At 47.0% G+C, this 16,630-nt stretch overlaps 1 long non-coding RNA gene across 1 annotated transcript in view; it reads right to left on the minus strand.

Annotated features, from left to right (window-relative positions):
• Positions 1 to 8,308: 8,308 nt before the first annotated feature.
• The window catches only part of LOC147121410 (uncharacterized), a 37,581-nt gene continuing 29,259 nt past the window's right edge, over positions 8,309 to 16,630 (minus strand). Inside the window, exon 3 of the long non-coding RNA XR_015075396.1 lies at positions 8,309 to 8,747. This is a non-coding gene — a long non-coding RNA (uncharacterized LOC147121410). The remainder of the gene's footprint in view (positions 8,748 to 16,630) is intronic.

Raw genomic sequence — 16,630 nt, forward strand, 5'->3', positions numbered from 1 at the left:
AAGGACTATTGAATGAGTCACTCTAGCAACGTGAACCGACTACACCACAGAGATTGAATCTGTGAACTGTTTTCCGCAGAGACTGAATCTGTGATCTGTTTTTGACATGAAGTTATCTATGTATCTATGTTATTCTGTTATGTAAACCTGAAGTTATATATGTATATATGTTATTACGTTATGTTAAATGGGGAGATGACTGTAAAGCTAGGAAGGGAGGAATGTTGTGTATGTAATATGTGTGCTACTTTGAACCTATGGACAGGACTGCACTACTTGTTGGGCGTAGTGATACGCAGTACCACTCCTGGCCATAGGGGTATAAATAGTACTGTGGGTACTGATCCCCCTCAGTTCCCGCCTGTGGGCATGAAGTAAAGACCTATGTGCAGTCCCTACCTCCAACCAGTAAAGGCCTGTTTGAGTTATACGTTTAAGTCTTTGTGTTAATTGTTCAATACAATACACATACTTAACAGAAAGGAACCAGATGGACTTCTAAACATGGAGTCCGGAGCATGCAGATTAGATGACTACCCATTCGGTTATGAGTCTCAGTCTGACTCCATGGGTGGCTGTCTGATTATCCTTGGAAGCTGGAGAAAAAACACCTAGTTGCCAAGTGTTGAATTTGTTGAAAAGTATACAGCGCCAGTATAATTTAATTTGCTGTATGTAGATTCAGTTGTTCCTAGGTTTCTGTACTTACAATGCTGGATCAGAACCCGGTGTCTGAGAAATTAATTAAAACATTGATTACAGTTTAACTGGTGTATGTAAAATCTAAACTGATTGACGTGGAAATTATCGTAGATTAAAGACCATGTCGTCTAAGTGGCCATTATTTATGCCTGAGTCTTGCTAGTGAGTGTTGGCAGGCAATTTAACCATCGGGGTATCACAATGGATCCTCTTTTCACCTGATATACAAATAAATGCATTTTCAGTAAGATTTGCTGAACATCAGAAGTGTTAATCCTGAATCATTTTCCCCCTCTTCTCCATAACTTGCAGTTCTATGGCCCATTGAAATGTCCTCTCACCTGGCTGATATCAGCAAACTTAGAACTGAGCACAGCCTGAACATGGCTCGGTATCACACACCCAGCAGTCTAACCCACTGAGCCATTGGCAGAGCATGAGACCACTTTTCTTGTATAAATTGTAAACTGTACTTTTTAAAAATATAATTCGGCTGATGATTTTATATCTTCTTTCAAGCTAAAACTGTTATTAAAGTGCACAAATGGATTTTTTTTAAATATAGTCTAGTTGTTAAACGAAACATTGAGTGGAATACATTTAAAAGTGTCACTAATTAGTGTACTGTTGCAGATATATGTTCTTTTCGATAACCCACCACCATTTAAAGTCTGATCTTACTTCAGCCTCAATCAGATGAGGGTCCCAGACAGGCTCAACACACACTAATACCAACACGACAATTTATCCCAAGGTGCTAAGAAAGATGTGAGACTGGATTTAGGAAATGCTGATAGTAGTCATGAAGGAGTCGAAGAATGGCAGAGAAGTCCCACTAGGCTGGAAATAAGCCAATGGCCCCAATATTTACTACAGGAGCAGGTAGATTTAGAGGTTGTTGGGGGTAGAGATTGGGGCGGGGGGGCGCAGGGGTTAAGTGCATGGTTGAGAGGGTCAGGAGTGATCGTGGGGAGGTCAAAGATTGCGGGGGTCGGGGAGAGATTGGGGGTCGGTGATGGGATGAGGTGTCGGGGGGAGATCACGGAGGGGGCAGGGGGCTTAACAGGGTTTGCTTGTTGGACCGAGGGGGAAACACTCCTGCTCCTTCTGGCCCACAAACAGGTCTGTAAATGTGCTTACCTGATGTATCCAGCCCTTCTTGCCTCCTTTTACCTGCCAGGTTTCCCGAGGCACAGAAAACCTGGCCTATATGGGTTTGTTGTAGGAAAAATGATTCCTCGGAAACCAGACTTTGAGTAAGAGAGACAACTTTATTAAATGACAGAGCTCTGGGAGAAGCGTCTGCAACCACGCGGTCTGCGAGAGCACCTTCTCCCCGATTGTAGTACGTGCCGAGCTTATATACAATTTCAAGAAGTTGGTTTTAGATCATTTACATTCATCCAATCAATTCGTTTATTAGCGCATATCGTTATTTTCCTCCAGTCAGGAGTTTACACACTTGTGTTGCCAATTCTGCCTCTTCAGGTCTTCGTTCCGTCTTGTTCCCCGGCGGAATGTGATTAGTTCGATAATAGGATACAAGTGATTAGTTCGATGATAGGATACCAGTGAACCTTGTTAGTCCTCAGTGATTCAATTAGTCCCAGTCAGGACACGAGATGAACTTTGTTCCAGCCATGCGTAAGCGTGGCATGTCTCACTGTGCAGTGATTCAATTAGTCCCAGTCAGCGAATTTGTTGTTTCTGTCTTTTCCAGCAAAATCTTGTCCAGCAATCTTGTCCAGCAAAATTTTATTCTAACAGTCCCTCCTCTTGGTCCTGGAGCACGATTAATTTGCTCCCAGATGACCATCCTCGGTCCCCCTTTCGTCGGTGCTTACAGCCACTGGCTTATATCCGGGGGTTCGGTTGTTCCTTTGACAGTGTCGTATTGGTGTTCTTCGTCCCTTGGTAGCAGTTTGGTGTGTTCCTCCTTGATAGAGGCGATCGGCATCACGGTTTTCATAGCAGTTTGGCAACACAACTTTATAAGGCTCAGCGCACAACACATCAACATACAAATTACAACTATTATTATTATCCCTTGCATCATCCACGCTCCCCACCCGGTTTTCCCTAGCAACCAATCAAGCCACCCTGTGCTTGTGGATTGATGGAGCTTCTTTATTTCTTCTTGGATATGATTTGCTAGGCTCGTGATATTCTCGGAGCTATCTGGGACATATGTACAGCAGTCTGTCCCGATCAGGGCACAGGTGCCTCCTTGCGCCGCCAACAGATAATCTAGGGCTATCCTATTCTGTAAGGCGGTGGTCCGGATCGCCACCATTTCGGCACTCATTTCTCTCAGGGACTCAGCCGTGTCGTTGGCTATTTGTTCGAGCACTGCTGCCATGCTTATGGATTCCCTTGCTATTTTTCCTGTTCCGTACCAGGGGAATGCTATAGCCCAGAATCTTTTGGTTTCCGTAATAGCTCTCTTAACACGCTTAGCTGGTTGCCATAATGACTGGTACCCGTAGTGGTGGGTTAGGGAGGATAAATAATGGATGTATGGTACTACGTATCCTATATAGCATGACCCAGTCCAGATTCGTGGAAGCCATGGACACGCCTTATATCCACAAATGAAATAGGTATTATTATAGGCCTCAAATTTGTTCCAAAGTTGGTACATGATCCCAGGTATTCCCCTCCAGGGTAGATTGCTAGTCCGGTTTAGCACTTCGGATAAATTAAACGTTCCCACGTAGGGCCATTCTAGGGCACCTGGTGGTTTAGTACTGGTTTTGGTTAAAGTGTAATTATACTTGCACTTACTCCATCCAACCACTAACCCTGTCTCGTCATAGTTTACCAAGCAGACTTCCCCCTCTGCATTGTTTAGTTTCCCCCCTGTGCTGACTAATAGCTCTTACCTTCGATTATCGTACTGGGGATGAAACCATCCTTTAACGTTCGTGGGGTTATACCCTGCCTGTTTCCACTCATGTTCCAGCTGATCTGGATTCAAGCTATTTTGGGTTTGTATGGTATCCTCCTTATTCCAGGTGGTATTAGAGTAGAATAACCACCCTACCATCTCCTCTACCTTAAAGGGGATAGGCCTTAATGGGATTCCTCCCCACGTATGGGTGGGCACATGGGCGCACACCCAGCAGGAGCTTTGGCCCATTTTTTTCGCATAGACATATGACATGCAATCCTCTCTCTTTACGTAAATGGGGTACCGCGCTTCCCGTGACAATATGAAACAATGCCATTACCCATAATACTCTAAACATGATTAATATATCACTACAGTCCAGTCTTTACAGGAATTTTATGACAAAGGGTATGCAGATCACCTGTAAAACAGATTCAGAAAGTAGCCAGTCAGTTGTCTTTATATACTTTAAATTGTGTCCAATGCTTCCATACTCCTTTACCCCTTATGTCTAGACAGGCACAGGTATCCCCACTGATTATGATTTCATATGGCCCACTCCATTTTGGGGCGAACCCTGGTTTGCTGGGCAGAGTTTTCACCATGACTTTACTACCCGCTGAGGGAACATAAGCCGTCATTGTGAGCTCTTGTGCCCGATCCTTGTCCTCCTGATTATCGCGGACATTCTTTCGCATCTCCTTTAATTGAGTGCTAAGTTCCAGAACGTATCGTTTTAGTCTATCTTTTAAAGGGCCTACATCGGCCCCACCTGTTATGATGCCTTCTGGCAATTGCATCGCCCTTCCTGTCATCAATTCATAAGGGGTCAAGCCTGTCGTTCGGTTTTCAGTGGCTCGCAGCTTCATTAGGATAATGGGCAATACTTCAGTCCAGGTTTTCCCCGACGTCTGCATTGCCTTTGCCAATGCATTTTTAAGGGTTTGGTTCATTCGTTCCACCATGCCCGAACTTTGAGGGTGGTATGGGATGTGGAATTTTTGTTTAATTCCCATTAATTGGCATACCGTTTTTATGACACTCCCGGTAAAGTGGGTACCTTGATCAGAGTCCATTTGAATTGGTATTCCCCACCTGGGGATTACTTCTTCAGCTAAGACTCTGGCAACCGTCAAAGCGGTGCAATTTCGCGTGGGGAAAGCCTCTACCCAGCGGGTGAATTGGTCTATGACCACGAGGCAGTATGTTTTGCCGTGTGACGGTGGAAGGGGACCTGTGAAGTCTATTTGTATATGCTCCCAGGGCCCTCGTGGCCTTGGTTGATGTCCCATTTTGACCTTTATGGGTCGCCCAGGGTTATACTGCGCACAGGTGATACATCGATGGCAGTATCTCGCGATATCTCTTCTCATCCCCTTCCACCACCATTCTTTGCTGAGGCTTCCCATCATCGCTTCTCTCCCTGAGTGTACAAGCCCATGGTGGAGTTCTAATAGCGTATTTTGAATGCACTTGGGGGCCATTACCCTGTTATCCTTTCGCCAGACATTATCGCTTCCCCGCTTTGCGCCTTGTTCTTCCCACGTACCTTTTTCGACGTCGGGGGTGTCCTCATGGTGTTCGTCAATACTTATCTCATCCTCGGAGCTGCTCACAGCGGCTATTGGTACTTCTTCGATCCTTTCTTGCTCTAGCGCCCTTTGTGCTGCTTGGTCCGCAGCCTGGTTCCCCTGGTGATTTAACCAGTCCGGGCTAGTCCGGTCCGGTTCCCTCTGATGTGCCTTAATCTTAATTACTGCTACCTGTTGGGGTTTGTCGCTAGCTTCTAGGAGGGCTTCTATCCTCAGCTGGTGTTTTATGGGATTGCCTCCCGTAGTAATGGATCCCCTCCTACCCCATGCAGTCATATAATCGTGGACCACCCCAAAGGCATACCTACTATCTGTGTAAATCTTCACGATTTTATTCTCTGACAACTCTAGTGCCCTGGTGAGAGCCACTAGCTCTGCCACTTGGGCCGATAGGCCTCCATCAATCCGTCCTGACTCTACGGTTTTTAATTCGCCATTAACCACCGCCCACCCCGTTCGGGGCAGCCCATCTATATACTTGCGTGAACCATCTACGTACAACGTCTCTTCCGCTGTCGCTAAAGGGGTGTCTTTTATCCTATCTTCTTCCAGGTTCATATCTACGTCCCCACAGTTGTGGGGCTCCCCAGTTCCCAGTATTCCTTCTGCCGGGTTCTCCCACGTGTCTCTAACAATGGTTACTGCTTTACTCGGAGGGAGGAGGACGGCCTCCCACTTGGCACGTCTCATGTTCGAGACGGATCTTAATTTCCCGGTATTCAGCATCTCTACCAGAGTGTGTTTAGTGTGCAATATAATGTTTCCTGTCATTACTATCGGCTCACTAACCTTTACTGCCCAAGCCGCACAATCCAATGCAGCTATGCACCGGGAGAGCCCTGTGACTACCGGTCCCTCCGCTGTGGAATAGTAGGTGACGGGCCTTCTTTTATCCCCATGATCCTGTGTAACTACTGCTGTGTAAAACCCTTCTTCATTGTTGCAATGTATGTGGAAGTCCTTACTCATATCTGGCAGTCCTAGCCCTGGGGCTGATACTAGCTCAGACTTTAGTTGAGTATAAGCTTCCTCTTGTTCCGGTCCCCAATCTATCGGTTCCAACGCGGGTTTACCCCCTTTCACTAATCTTTGTATAGGTTCTGCTAATTTAGCGAACCCCGGGATAAAATTTCTACTGTAATTAAAGAGCCCCAGTACCTTCCTGACTCCGCGTACTGTTACGGGTCTCGGCATGCCCTGGACAGTGTGTTTCCTGTCCTGTGGCATTTCTTTAAGTCCTTGGGAGATTAGATGTCCCAGGTATAGGACCTGAGTTTTTCCTATCTGTGCTTTTTTAGGGCTTACCTTGAGGCCAGCCGTCTCTAGGGCCCTTAGTACTAAATATAGGGTTGCCAGATGGGTTGCCAGATGGTCTGCCTTCGTTTCCGAGGCTATTAGTATGTCGTCGACGTACTGCAAAATAGTGCTTCCTTTAGGTACTTCTATCTGTTTTAGGATATCACTCATGACACGGTGAAAAATAGCTGGGCTATTATGGAATCCCTGTGGCAATCGGGTCCACGTATATTGTTTATCCCCTACTGTGAATGCAAATTTCTCTTGTGATTCCGGATATAATGGGAGTGCCCAGAATCCATTAGCTATGTCTAAAACGGTGAATATCTTCTGTTCAGCGGATAGCCCATTCAAAATTGTTGAGAGGCTGGCAACGATGGGGTGTAATTTAGGAGTGACCCTGTTGTGGGCCGTATAGCCTATAGTCAACCTATAGCTCCCATCAGGTTTCTCTACTGGCCATGTGGGGGAATTAGTAGTGCTCGTGGTTTCCCTCAGGATACCCCTTTCTACTAGCCCCTTCACTATGTCCACGACTGCCTTCCTGGCCTCCGCCTTTATTGGGTACTGGCGGTGGGATTAGCCAATGTCCCGCCCCGACTCACAGGAGCCATCTCGACTATTTCAACGTCCCCCTCGCCTGCAGGGGCTGTTGGTTCTGCACTGTAATATGGGGGAAGGGAGGTGGTGTCTGGACAAGTCCCCATTCGCCCCCCCTCGTATACCTTACACTCTAATTCCTTTATAACCTTTGCTTGACATTTCACCTTTGTCTCTAGTTCCGTAACCATCTGTACTTTGTCTTGTGCAACTTTCTTTATTACGTTTACTTGTTCAATGAGTCCTGCTAGTTGGTGTACTAATAACACTCCTGCCTTCTTGGTTTTATCCTTTGTCTGTTTAGTCAACCAGCTTCTCTGGAGTTCTAAAGTCTGTGACACATCCCACCCGTCTTTCTGCATCTCCTTAATTAACGACGGTCGGTTTGTCATATAAGAATATGTGAGGAAGCCCGAAGGTCCCCTCTTAACTTCCTCACCTGACATCGCCGCTGCTTCACCGATCGTTCCTTCATGTCTGGAGATCTGTTCCTTAGAGAGCCCCCCTATTCTTTCCTTCCGAGAATACCCGAGCTTCTTGTCGCACTCTATGCCAGCGTTCTCAGAGGTCCGGGTTTGTCTTTCTCTCAAAACTGCCCGGACGTGTAACGCTTGCTTGTTGGACGGGGTTTCTACCCCTCCCCGGTGTCTGTTTACCTGATCAGGGTCCTACAACACCGACACTAATAATCTCCTAGTTCACTTAGCAACATGATATAATGCAGAAAAATGTTAACCGTACTCGACTAGTATCACGACTTTAGAACACCTTGGAGTCTCGAGTCTCGGCACCTACTTCATGGTCCTGGCCTTCGTGTGGGGCATTTGCCCTCTTAACAACCGGCCTGAGGCTAGGTGTCTGAGACAAGTGTCCTCCTGGTCCGAGGTTTTTCTTAGTTACTATTACACAAATACAAATACACAAATACAAATACACAAATACAAATCAAGTAGTGTCTCTTACCCACTCAGTCTGTGTCCCAGATTCGTTTTGGTGCCGCTTCGCCGTTCAGTCGCCTTGTCGAGTGTCTCTGATTTATGGGCGGTCAAAAATCTGACTACTCACCCTGGTCACTGATTCGAACGACTGTTCAGCTCCGTGGCACCCTGCTTGCAGCGCCAATTTGTTGTAGGAAAAATGATTCCTTGGAAACTAGACTTTGAGTAAGAGAGGCAACTTTATTAAATGACAGAGCTCTGGGAGAAGCGTCTGCAACCACGCAGTCTGCGAGAGCACCTTCTCCCCGATTGTAGTATGTGCCGAGCTTATATACAATTCCAAGAAGTTGGTTTTAGATCATTTACATTCATCCAATCAATTCGTTTATTAGCGCATATCGTTATTTTCCTCCAGTCAGGAGTTTACACACTTGTGTTGCCAATTCTGCCTCTTCAGGTCTTCGTTCCGTCTTGTTCCCCGGCGGAATGTGATTAGTTCGATAATAGGATACAAGTGATTAGTTCGATGATAGGATACCAGTGAACCTTGTTAGTCCTCAGTGATTCAATTAGTCCCAGTGAGGACACGAGATGAACTTTGTTCCAGCCATGCGTAAGCGTGGCATGTCTCACTGTGCAGTGATTCAATTAGTCCCAGTCAGCAAATTTGTTGTTTCTGTCTTTTCCAGCAAAATCTTGTCCAGCAATCTTGTCCAGCAAAATTTTATTCTAACAGGTGTAAAAATAGAAATCATGTTAAAATGAAGGCACGCAGCCTCCTTAAATGGTTTCAATGACCGACCCGCCCCTTGACCCGTGTCCGTTAAAGTTAGAAGTTGGTGGGTTTGAGGCGTGTTGGGTTCCTGTTTCAGGTTTTTTTACACCCAACCCAAACCCACCCCTTTTTGGGGGTTAAAATTACCCTCAAAAGTGGTCACAAAATAGACCCAAACAACTGCAGACCCATTAATTATTAATTAATTACATCATTAATGTAAAATAATGGAACCAATCACCAAACGTGGGGATTACAAGTACGAGACTAATCTAGCTAAAACAAACAATACAGTTTTAGGAGATGTGCCTGCCTGACCACCGCCTTTGACTTTCCTGAGGATGCGGTTCTCCAAGCAGACTGCAGTCCAATGACGTGGTGTGGCTAGACTTCCAGATAAAAGGCTGCTACAAGAGCTTAAAGTGTTGGATTTCAAGGCCACACCTGAAATGGATATAAAATTGGCTAAAGAATGAGAACCAGTCAGTTCTCGTTAGGAGCTTGATGGCAGGGTAGGAGAAACAAGTCATGACTGGAATGTCCTAGGAATTGGTTTTGGGATGTTTTCTGTTTCTAATTTACATGAACAAATTTGTGAAGTTCACAGATGATACTCAAATGAATGTAGGTGACAGTCAAGACTGGTCGATAGTCAAAATAAGCTAAATAAATTCAATATGGATCAGTGTAAAAGTATTGCACAATGTGAGAACAAATCAGTACTATGCGTACTCCACAAGTGATGTTGAAATCGCTAAGCATGAAACTGGAAGAGATCTCGAATGGAGCAGACATCAGGCTAGAAGTTCGGGCCCTAGGGAACAATCCCTGTGCCTGAATGGAGAGGCTCGAGGTGCCCCCGATATTGCGCCTCAGGCTTCATTTCCATCAAGCCGGTGAGCTGCAGAGAGGAACAGGCAACTCGCTGGCGAAGATCAGGCAACTGCCGATGTCGCAGTGGCCCTCGGGTGAGCGAGCAAGGTGAAGGCAACAGGGAAAGGGGGGGATCATTCGGGTCGAGAGGTAGTGGTGGCGGGGGAAAGGTAGCACTGGCAATTTGGGGGGGGGGAAGAGGTGTCCATCGTGTGGGGGGAATGATCGAGGGAGGGGGAGAAGGAATGGTGTCTATCGATTGGGGGGGGGAGGGAGCAGAGCTGAGCCTTGAATGTTAGGTCAGGAGGAGAACTGCTCTTCCTGGTTCCATATTCAGGTAAATACATTTTACAAACTTACCTTGTTGGTTGCGATAATGACCACCTGTTATGCCACATATAGGCCTGGTTTTCCTGAGTGCCAGCAGCCCCGGGCAAACCAATATTGCAGTTAGACTCCTTTCCATATACAGAGGGACTAATGCCTGTTTCTGGTGTGGGCATTGCATGCCGATATTTTGACCTTTACCAATATGGCGGGTGGTGCATTTCCAGCTCGTAATGAGTGAGCGCTTCCTGCCCACCATACTGGAGGCTTATGAGGCTGTTTGGTGCCCCGAGAAATGGGCGCCGCATGACCAGATTTCTAGGTCATGGTTCTTAACATGTAGTCACTATGGAAATAGAAAGCAAATAGAAAGCTGAACTATAGCATAAATCTGTAATGTACAAGTTGGGAAATGTCATGCTAAAATTGTACAGTGCTGTGGTCAGACTGTGGCCTAGAAATTCAGTGGCCTGCGCCACCAGTTTGCGCCCAAAGAGGGCTTTTGCGCCTCTGGCCACAACCACCGCGATATTTAGCGGGGCGCTAATGGCGGCGTTAGCCTGTAGTGCTGCGCCGCCACCGATGATGTCATCGGTGTGCGCAGCGCCCCGCTATCGCCCCGCTGGCCATATTTGGTCGCTGCCGCCTCCTCCACGCCGGCCGCAAACAGCGACCGGTATACAGGGGCCTACCTGTGGCGGTAGTGGGGCGAGTTAAGGTGGAGGTGCGGCCGGCCGCTTTTTCGGCGGCCGCCTGCCCGCACCTCCGTCCCCGGCCTCCTACACCACCCCCCCCCGCGGCATTGCCGGCTGTTTCCCGAGAGCCCGGCACTTCTCCTTGGTGCCGGGCTCATTTGCCGGCACTCGCGAGCGGGGATCGCACTGTTGCAGGCACCTCCCCCTTAAGAGTGGGAGGAAGGCCTGCAGTACCGCAGGCTGCCGTGCCGCAGCGGGTGGCGCTGCGGCACTTTGCGCGCCGATATTCAGTTTCAGCGCCCCAAGCGGGGCGCCGAAACCCTTGTTTAGCGGCCGGCTTCCACTTGGGGCGCTGAAACTGAATATCCCGCTGGCGCAAGTGGCTCCGCGCGCAGCAGTAATTCCGGCGCCCAGGCGAGCTGGGTGCCCCAAACTGAATTTCTAGGCCTGTATCTTTAGTGTTGTGTCCAGTTTTCACCAAGACACAAGGGAAACATTTATGCCCTGAAGGCAGTGCCTTCAGCTGCCTGAGCCCTAAGCTCTTGAATTCCCTCCCTAAACCTCTCTGTCTCTCTATCTCGCCCTCCTCCTTTTAAGATACTCCTTAAACCTACCTCTTTGACCAAGCTTTTGGTCACCTGTCCTAATATGTGGTTTGGTGTCAAATATTGTCTGATTACGCTTCTGTGAAGCACCTTGTGACGTTTTACTACATTAAAGGCGCTATATGAATGCAAGTTGTTGTTGAGGTACATAAGACAACAAATGGTACAGAGGTTAATCTGGAACATTACTTCAAAGTGAATCGATACAGTAGGATAAGAGGGCACAGGTTCAAAATGGTGAAAGGCATATTGAGACTAATAAGTTCTTCATTTAAAAAGTGATCAATACTTAGAATGGATTTCTCCAGTAGGATAGTGGAGAAAGACATTTAAGGAGACTAGGCTTTTCCAGATGGATGAGCTAAAATCGAGTGTGGCATCAAGGAGCCCTAGCAAAACTGAAGTCAATGGGAATCAAGGGGAAAACTCTCCATTGGTTGGAATCATACCTAGCACAAAGGAAGTTGGCTGTGGTTGTTGGGGGTCATTCATCTCAATCACATGACATCACTGCAGGAGTTCCTCAGGGCAGTGTCCTAGGCCCAACCATCTTCAGCTGTTTCATCAATGACCTTCCCTCCATCATAAGGTCAGAAGTGGGGATGTTCGCTGATGATTGCACACTGTTCAGCACCATTCGAGACTCGTCAGATACTGACGCAGTCCGTGTCCATATGCAGCAAGACCTGGACAACATTCAGACTTGGGCTGACAAGTGGCAAGTAACATTCGCACCACACAAGTGCCAGGCAGTGACCAACTCCAACAAGCGAGACTCTAACCATCTCCCCTTGACATTCAATGGCATTACTATTGCTGAATCCCCCACTATCAACATCCTGGGGGTTACCATTGATCAGAAACTGAACTGGACCAGCCATATCAATACTGTGGCTACAAGAGCAGGCCAGAGGCTGGGAATTCTGCGGCGAGTGTCTCACCTCCTGACTCCCCAAAGCCTTTCCACCATCTACAAGGCACAAGTCAGGAGTGTGATGGAATACTCTCCACTTGCCTGGATGAGTGCAGCTCCAACAACACTCAAGAAGCTCGACACCATTCAGGATAAAGCAGCCCGCTTGATTGGCACTCCATCCACCACCTCCAACATTCACTCCCTCCACCACCGGTGCACTGTGGCTGCAGTGTGTACCATCTACAAGATGCACTGCAGCAACTTGCCAAAGCTCCTTCAACAGCACCTTCCAAACCCGCGACCTCTACCACTTAGAAGGACAAGGGCAGCAGACGCATGGGAACATCACCACCTACAAGTTCCCCTCCAAGCCACACACCATCCTGACTTGGACCTGTATCGCCGTTCCTTCACTGTCGCTGGGCCAAAATCCTGGAACTCCCTTCCTAACAGCATTGTGGGTGTACCTACACCATATGGACTGCAGCGGTTCAAGAAGGCGGCTCACCACCATCTTCTCAAGGGCAATTAGGGATGGGCACTAAATGCAGGCCTAGCCAGCCAGCGACGCCCACATCCCATCAATGAATAAAAAAAAAAAATGGCCTGAATAACCTTCTTCATCTGTATTTATGTTGTGAATTAGACGACAGCTGTGTCAATTTCTTTTACGTTGGAACTAGATATCTGCTGAAAGTTGTTGAGCACTATTTTATCCAAAAAAGCTCTGCCTTTGTTTAAAATAATTAAAGTACTGTTCATGATAAATAAGGCAGGCAAACTAAAAAAAAGACTTGCATTTGTATAGCGCCTTTCATAACCACAGGACATCCCAAAGCGCTTTACAACCAATGAAGTACCTCTGAATTGTAGTCACTGTTGTGATGCAGGAAACACAGCAGCCAATTTACGCAAACATAGAAACATAGAAGATAGGAGCAGGAGTAGGCCATTCGGCCCCTCGAGCCTGTTCCGCCATTTAATGAGATCATAGCTGATCATCCAAATTCAGTACCCTGTCCCTGCTTTCTCCCCATATCCCTTTAGCCTTAAGAAATATATCTAAATCCTTCTTGAATATATTTAATGAATTGGCCTCAACTGTCTTCTGTGGTAGAGAATTCCATAGGTTCACCACTCTCTGGGTGAAGAAATTCCTCATCTCAGTCCTAAATGGCTTACCCCTTATCTTTAGACTGCGACCCTGCTTCTGGACTCCCCCGCCATCGGGAACATCCTTCCTGCATCTAGTCTGTCTAGTCCTGTTAGAATTTTATAAGTTTCAATGAGATCCCCTCTCATTCTACTAAACTCTAGCGAATACAAGCCCAATCAACCCAATCTCTCTTCATGCGTCATTCCTGCCATCCCAGGTATCAGTCTGGTGAATCTTCGCTGCACTCCCTCCATGGCAAGAACATCCTTCCTCAGATAAGGTGCCCAAAATTGCACACAATACTCAAGGTGTTGTCTCACCAAGGCCCTGTACAACTTCAGCAAGACATCCTTGCTCCTGTACTCGAATCCTCTCGCTATGAAGGCCAACATACCATTTGCCTTCTTAACCGCCTGCTGCACCTGCATGCTTACCTTCAGCAACTGGTGCACAAGGACACCCAGGTCTCATTGCACTTCCTCTTTTCCCAATCTATTGCCATTCAGATAATAATCTGCCTTCTTGTTTTTGCCACCAAAGTGGATAACCTCGCATTTATCCACATTAGACTGCATCTGCCATGCACCCAATCTGTCCAAATCATACTGGAGTTTCTCTGCATCCTCCTCACAGCACACACGCCCACCCAGCTTTGTGTCGTCTGCAAACTTGGAGATATTACATCTAGTTCCCTCGTCTAGATCATTAATATTGTGAATAACTGGGGTCCTAGCACCGATCCCTGCGGTATCCCACTAGTCACTGCCTGCCACTCGGAAAAAGAGCCATTTATTCCAACTCTTTGCTTCCTGTCTGCCAACCACTTCTCTATCCAAGTCAGTACCTTACCCCCAATCCCATGTGCTTTATATTATGTCCGTGTGTAATTGAGACACGGGCTGCAGGAGTTGGTTACAACAGGTCTTTACTGATTGGAGACAAAACTGGAACTACTATGCAAAGTTACTTCACAGGCTTACATACAGGGGTGGTCACTACTGGTACTGCAGTATACAGGGGCTGCAGAATATAGTTCCTTCTGCCAAAGTACATACACTACAATTCCTCCCCTTTTAGCTAAACAGTACATAACATTCGATTAAGAATTGAATAACATATTTACAATTACAGTTGCTATATACATTAGCTGAAGTTAAGCAATTATAAGTTCAGTCTTTGAGGAGGCTTCCTGATTCTGTCTGGATAACACCTCTTTGGGGTATCAGGTTCTTCTGGCAAAGTTGATTCGGAATCAACGTCGTTGTTGGGTTCGTCTGCTTCCAATATCCCCGATTCTGAGGTAGATGCAATTGGTACTTCGGTTTCATCACCAGGTGTATCGGATCGTGGTGTGGAATTGACGTTTTCCAGTGACTCTAGAATCTGGTCAGCATGGCGTCTTACAATGCTCTCTCCAACGTACACGGTATACATTAGAGGTCCTTGCCGTGTGCAGATCGTTTCTGGCTGCCATTTCTCTGTGCGGTAGTCCCAGGCCAAAACTGGTTGACCTATCTTAAAACTCCTGGTCGGCCTTTCATTCATATTCTGAAACTGCCTGTTCTCCACATCTCTTCTGATGTTTGGCTTAACCAAATCCAAGCGGTATCGTAGTCTTCGATTGAAGAACATCATGGCTGGAGTCTGGTTGGTAACCGCATGTGTCGCATTCCGGTAGGCAAACAAGAAGTTATCCACCTTGTGTTGTAGGGGTATGTCTTCATTACACATTGCCTTGATAGCCTTCTTGAATGTTTGAACGAACCTCTCAGCAAATCCATTGGTGGCTGGATGATATGGGGCGGATGTGTAATGCTTAACACCATTGTTCTTTAAGAACCTCCGGAACTCTTCAGACACAAACTGTGGTCCATTGTCAGAGCAAATCTGTTCAGGCAGCCCATTTCTGGCGAATATGGTTCGTAAGACTGATAGTTTTTTCTGTGGTGGCTGAGGACATTTTTATTACCTCTGGCCACTTTGAATGTGCATCCACCGCAATTAAAAACATCGAGTCCATAAATGGACCAGCAAAATCAATGTGCACCCTTTGCCATGGAGATGAGGGCCACTCCCATGGATGTAGAGGGGCTTGTGGTGGGGCGTTTTGGACCTTCTGGCATCCTGTACAGCTCTTGGTCATCTCTTCGATTTCTCTATCAATTCCCGGCCACCACACAAACGCTCTGGCTAAGTTCTTCATTTTTACCCCTCCCAGATGACCCTCATGAAGCTCATTGAGCACTCTATCCTTCAATTTGGGTGAAATTACTACTCTGGATCCACACATCAAGGTTCCTCTGCACACTGACAGCTGTTCTCTTCTCGGCGAGAATGCTGGCAGCAGTGGTTCGCCATGTGCTGGCCATCCCTTCACCGTTAAATCATAGACCCAGGAGAGTGTCGGGTCATTTCGTGTTTCCTTTTCTACGTTTGCATTCGTCACAGGTAGACATTCGACTATGGTCGAGTGGAATATCTCCACAGGATCCACTGCAGGTGCTTCTTCCACCGTCGGCAACGGTAGGCGCGACAATCCATCAGCATTCCCATGCTGTTTAGTTACTTTGTACTCGATGTCATATTGGTGTGCCCCTAGGAAAAGGGACCACCTCTGTAGCCATTGTGCTGTCATTATCGGGACGGCCTTCTGAGGGTTCAAAATGGAGACAAGAGGTTGATGATCAGTTAGTAGAGTAAATTTCTGACCGTGCAGGTAGTGATTGAACTTCTTCACCCCCCACACCAGGCTGAGGGCCTCTCTGTCAATCTGGGCGTAGTTACGCTCGGCTGAAGTTAACGAGCGTGACGCAAAAGCTATCGGCCTCTCTGAACCATCAAGGAATTTATGTGACAGTACCGCTCCAATGCCGTAGGGAGACGCATCACACGCCAGTCTTATCGGTGGTGATGGGTTGTAGTGAGCCAATACTTCTCTTGAAGTGATTAGGTCTTTACTCTTCTGAAAGGCCCGCTTACATTCATCGCTCCATTTCCATGCTACTCCAGTTTGTAGTAGGGCGTTCAGTGGGTGCAGAATTGTGGACAAATTCGGCAAAAACTTATGGTAGTAATTCACCAATCCGAGGAATGACCTCAGTTGCGACACATTTTCAGGCGCTGGAGCCTTAACTACCGCTTCAATTTTGTCAGGGGACTTATGTAACCCCTCTTCATCAATCACGTGGCCGCAATACGATATCTGTTTCTTAAAAAACTCGCACTTGGGGCGATTGGCTCGTAGCCCATGTTCTCTTAGTCTAGT

Source organism: Somniosus microcephalus, chromosome 3, assembly GCF_052327205.1.
Source record: "Somniosus microcephalus isolate GS21.2 chromosome 3, FLI_Smic_1.0, whole genome shotgun sequence".
In the NCBI taxonomy this organism is placed as follows: Eukaryota; Metazoa; Chordata; class Chondrichthyes; order Squaliformes; family Somniosidae; genus Somniosus; species Somniosus microcephalus.